Source organism: Schistocerca nitens, chromosome 2 (assembly GCF_023898315.1).
Source record: "Schistocerca nitens isolate TAMUIC-IGC-003100 chromosome 2, iqSchNite1.1, whole genome shotgun sequence".
NCBI classification, from domain to species: domain Eukaryota; kingdom Metazoa; phylum Arthropoda; class Insecta; order Orthoptera; family Acrididae; genus Schistocerca; species Schistocerca nitens.
Genome location: NC_064615.1, coordinates 193,752,365 through 193,757,701, shown reverse-complemented (window position 1 = coordinate 193,757,701; position 5,337 = coordinate 193,752,365). Strand labels below are relative to the sequence as shown.

The window sequence follows — 5,337 nt, the reverse complement described above, 5'->3', positions numbered from 1 at the left end:
CTTGAGCCTTGTCCCGCAGTTACGCAGGGTCAGCCATTGTTAATCGGATTTGTCATGTTAATGTTTAAGGGGTGGCCGGATGCCCTTCCTGCCGCCACCCCGTACCCCCCCGGGACGGAATTAGTTTACCCCAACTGTCTGCGTCGAGTGTAATCCATGCAATAGTGCGAAAGTGTTCAGATGTCTGCGAGCCGTGTAACTGAGGCGGAACAAGGGGACCAGCCCGGTATTCACCTAGCGGGATGTGGAAAACCACCTAAAAACCACATCCAGGCTGGCCGGCACATCGGCCCTCGTCGTTAATCGATCCGGGCCTGGCGCGCCTACCAGAGTCCAGGAAGCAGCGCGTTAGCGCTCTCGGCTATCCTGGCGGGTTACTATCAGACGGTATCCAACCCATTATTTTCGAGATATTTAGTTGTCTCACATTAATACATACACCATATATATGTGCACTTGAAGTAAAAGACATAAACTGACATTCGGGAGGACGACGGTTCAATCCCGCGTCCGGCCATCCTGATTTAGGTTTTCCGTGGTTTCCCTAAATCACTCCAGGCAAATGCCGGGATGGTTCCTCTGAAAGGGCACGGCCGACTTCCTTCCCAATCCTTCCCTAATCTGATGAGACCGATGACCACGCTGTCTGGTCTCCTTCCCCAAACCAACCAACCAACCAACATAAACTGAACTCCTCCCGAACAGGCCATGAAGGTACAAATGTAGCGACCGGCCGCCGTGTCATCCTCAACCCACAGGCGTCACTGGATGCGGATATGGAGGGTCATGTGGTCAGCACACCGCTCACCCGGCCGTATGTCAGTTTCCGAGACCGAAGCCGCTACTGCTCAGTCAAGTAGCTCCTCAGTTTGCCTCATAAGGGCCGAGTGCACCCGGCTTGCCAACAGCGCTCGGCAGACCGGACGGTCACTCATCCAACTGCTAGCCCAGCCCGACAGCGCTTAACTTCGGTGATCTGACGGGAACCGGCGTTATCACTGCGGCAAGGCCGTTGGCAGTAAAAGACGTGCAATGTATAAATAAATGCAAGGTGTTCGGAACCCGTTACAGACTCCTAGGACATACGGAGGGAGTGAGTACACAACACTTTTGAATACGAATCAATGTCCGGAGACGTACCGTTTCCATGCGACAGCCGTTTGAATTCATGTTCGCTACGTAGGTACGCAACACGGTACTCTTGCTGGGGCGGGGGGGCGGGGAATTACGTCGGATCAGCTGATGCCATTTGACGTCTGAACTGGCTTGAGTGTCATTCATGTGTTTGAGTGTCAGAGCAACATGGCTGAGTACTCGTTTGCAGAATACACCGACATGATTCTTCTGAATGACCACCCCCGGTAGCTGAATGGTCAACGTGACAGATTCAGTCCTCTGGGACCCGGTTCGATTCCCGTCTGGGTCGAGGAATTTTCTCCGCCCAGGGACTGGGTGTTGTGTTGTCCTTATCCTTTCATCCTCATCGACTGCAGGTCGCCGAAGTGGCGTCAGATTGAAAGACTGGCACCCGGTGAACGCTCTGCCCTAGCCATACGATAAAATAAAAATTCTTCTGAAAGCAAAGCTTGCGGTAATGAAAGAGCTGCTCGTCGCCGTTATCAGCATCGTTCTTCACAACATCCGACTCCATCGCATACCCTTTTTGCAACAGTTCCCCAACGGCTTAGAGGGAAAGTGTCTTCACCGTCAGCAGGCGTGTTTGTGCTGCTCAAAGGAGACGCCGCACTCACTAATTGGAAGAGCCCGTACTGCATCAGGTTGAAGAGGAGGCGTCACAGGTACACGAGCTATTTCTTTGGCTATTAATGAGTAGAACTGTGAAACAAGTGATTTTCTGGTTCATGCCCAATCAATTACTGGTAAAAGTGGTCGGTTTTCAAATGGCCGTTGCACGGTAACAGTACGTTTCTGGACATGGGTTCTAATTCAGGAATTTACGAACACCCTGTACGTAATAAATTACACCACTGGCCATTAAAATTGCTACGCCAAGAAGAAATGCAGATGATAAACGGGTATTCATTGGACAAATATATTATACTAGAACTGACATGTGATAACATTTTCACGCAATTTGGGTGCATAGATCCTGAGAAATCAGTACCCAGAACAACCACCTCTGGCCGTAAATAACGGCCTTGATACGCCTGGGCGTTGAGTCAAACAGAGCTTGGATGGCGTGTACAGGTACCACTGCCCATGCAGCTTCAACACGATACCACAGTTCATCAAGAGTACTGACTGGCGTATTGTGTCGAGCCAGTTGCTCGGCCACCATTGACCAGACGTCTTCAATTGGTGAGAGATCTGGAGAATGTGCTGGCCAGGGCAGCAGTCGAACATTTTCTGTAACCAGAAAGGCCCGTACAGGACCTGCAACCTGCGGTCGTGCATTATCCTGCTGAAATGTCGGGTTTCGCAGGGATCGGATTAAGGGTAGAGCCACGGGTCGTAACACATCTGAAATGTAACGTCCACTGTTCAAAGTGCGAACAAGAGGTGACCGAGACGTGTAACAAATGGCACCCCATACCATCACGACGGATGATACGCCAGTATGGAGATGACGAATACACGCTTCCAATGTTCGTTCACCGCGATGTCGCCAAACACGGATGCGACCATCATGATGCTGTAAACAGAACCTGGATTCATCCAAAAAAATGACGTTTTGCCATTCGTGCACCCAGGTTCGTCGTTCAGTAAACCTTCGCAGGCGCTCCTGTCTGTGATGCAGCGTCAAGGGTAACCGCAGCCATGGTATCCGAGCTGATAGTCCATGCTGCTGCAAACGTCGTCGAACTGTTCGTGCAGATGGTTGTTGTCTTGCAAATGTCCCCCATCTGTTGACTCAGGGATCGAGACGTGGCTGCACGATCCGTTAGAGCCATGCGGATAAGATGCCTGTCATTTCGACTGCTAGTGATACGAGGCCGTTGGGATCCAGCACGGCGTTCCGTATTACCCTCCTGAACCCACCGATTCCATATTCTGCTAACAGTCATTGGATCTCGACCAACGCGAGCAGCAATGTCGCGATACGATAAACCGCAATCGCGATAGGCTACAATGCGACCTTTATGAAAGTCGGAAACTTGATGGTACGCATTTCTCCTCCTTACACGAGGCATCACAACGTTTCACCAGGCAACGCCGGTCAACTGCTGTTTGTGTATGAGAAATCGGTTGGAAACTTACCTCATTTCAGCACGTTGTAGGTGTCGCCACTGGCGCCAACCTTTTGTGAATGCTCTGAAAAGCTAATCATTTGCATATCACAGTATCTTCTTCTTGTCGGTTAAATTTCGCGTCTGTAGCACGTCATCTTCGTGGTGTAGCAATTTTAATGGTCAGTAGTGTATATGTACACTTATCATCCAGGACATTGACCACCGAGCTACTATCATATAAACCCGACCTGGCAAGGAAAGACTGCTAGTCAGAAACACGCACGGTGCATGTAGCATCAGTGAGCGAACTGGCAGTGTGTAGAATGGGGAAGGCGCGCGATCTATCTGAGTTTGACTGAGGGCAGATTGTGGTAGACCAGAGACATGGCATGAGCATTTCGGAAACTACACGGCTTGTCGGTCGTTGGAGGAGTGCGGTTTTGTGTCTCTTCAACACGTGGCCAAAACAAGGTGGAACTACGTCCAGATGTCGTGGGGTTGGGCTGCATCCCTTCATTACAGATGTCGGATATCGTAGGCTGGGCAGACTGTTAGGCGGCGAACTGTGGCGGGACTAGCAACAGACTTCAATGGTCGGCAGAGTGAGTTTCTGAACACACAGTGCCCCGAACACTACTAACGACGACCCAGACATGTACCAATGTCAACACCACGAAATGGGCAACTACGGCTGTAATGGGCACGTGACCATTGGCACTAGACGTTAGCACAGTGACAGAGCGTTGTATGGTCTGATGAATGCCGATACCTTCATCATGTCGATGGTTGGGCGCGAAACGGTCGTCTTCCAGGGGAACAACTCGTTGACACCTGTTGCGGGATGGAGACAGGTTGGCGGCGGCTCCATTATGCTCTGGAAGATATTCGCGTGGGCGTCCACTGGGGCTCGTGCAAGGCACCATGCTGGCAAAGGGGTATCATACACTGGTTGGAGACCACGTGCACCCTTTCCTAACAATCATTTTCCTGATGCCAGGGGCATTTTTCACGAAGGCAATGCGCCATGTCGCAAGGATAGGAGTGTGATGCGATGGTTCGGGGAACAGTGGCGAGTTCCAATTGATGTGCTGGCCCCCAATTAGCCCGATATGTACCCGATGGAACTCATCTGGGATGTGATTGAAGGTGGCGTCAGAGGCTCATCGCCTCCTCCCCCCCCCCCTTTTCCCCGGAATTGGCGGGAATTGGGTGACTTGCGTGTGCAGATGTGTTGCCAACTCCCTCCAGCTGCCTACCAAGGCGTCATGGCGTCCATGCCACGACGCGTCGCCACTGTTATCCGTGGACATGCCAGCTATTAGGTACGTAGTCATAATGTCCTGGCTGATCAGTGTAAAATATTAATTTAGCGTGTTGTCTATTAGAATGAACTATTGTTTGTGTTACCAGACAATGAAAGTGTAGCGTTGACCAGTCCAATTAGAAGTTCTATAGAGATTTCGATTGTAGACCTGCCAGGGTAGCCTAGAGCGCTAGCGCGCTGCTTCGTGGACTCAGGTAGGCGCGCCGGCCCCAGAATCTAATCCGCCCGGCGGATTAACGACGAGGGCCGATGTGCCGGCCAGCCTGGATGTGGTTTTCAGGCGGTTTTCCACATCCCGCTAGGTGAGTACTGGGCTCGTCCCCATGTTCCGCCACAGTTACACGGCTCGCAGACATCTGAACACTTTCGCACTTATCCATGGATTACACTCGACACAGTTGCGGTACACTAATTCCTTCCCGGGGGGTAGGGGGTGGCGGCAGGAAGGGCATCTGGCCACCCCTTAAACATTAACATGCCAAATCCGATTAACGATGGCTGACCCTGCGTAACCGCGGGACAAGGCTCAAGCGATCGATAGGTAGGTAGATAGATTGATTGATTGATTGAAGAGATTTCGTTTGTAATATTACGAATCGAGCAACCCAAGGTGACGATGGGGTGACCTTGCCAACTCCTGGAGCAGCGGCGGCTGGGCGGGGCCGCGCTGCCTATGTTAATCTTTGTTGTCGGCTGCCGTCAGAGCTGACAGGCCGAAATATGGCGGCGGCGGCCGGGGTTAATGGAATCTGTCGCCGTGGACGGCGCTGGTGTTCAGCTTCTGGCGTCTCGACGCCTAGGGTCGCCGTCCTGCCGCCGGAA

The 5,337-nt window shown here is 51.9% G+C and overlaps 1 pseudogene; it reads right to left on the bottom strand.

The window, feature by feature from the left end:
* Positions 1 to 899: 899 nt before the first annotated feature.
* Positions 900 to 1,017, bottom strand: LOC126238493 (5S ribosomal RNA; annotated as a pseudogene).
* Positions 1,018 to 5,337: the final 4,320 nt, after the last annotated feature.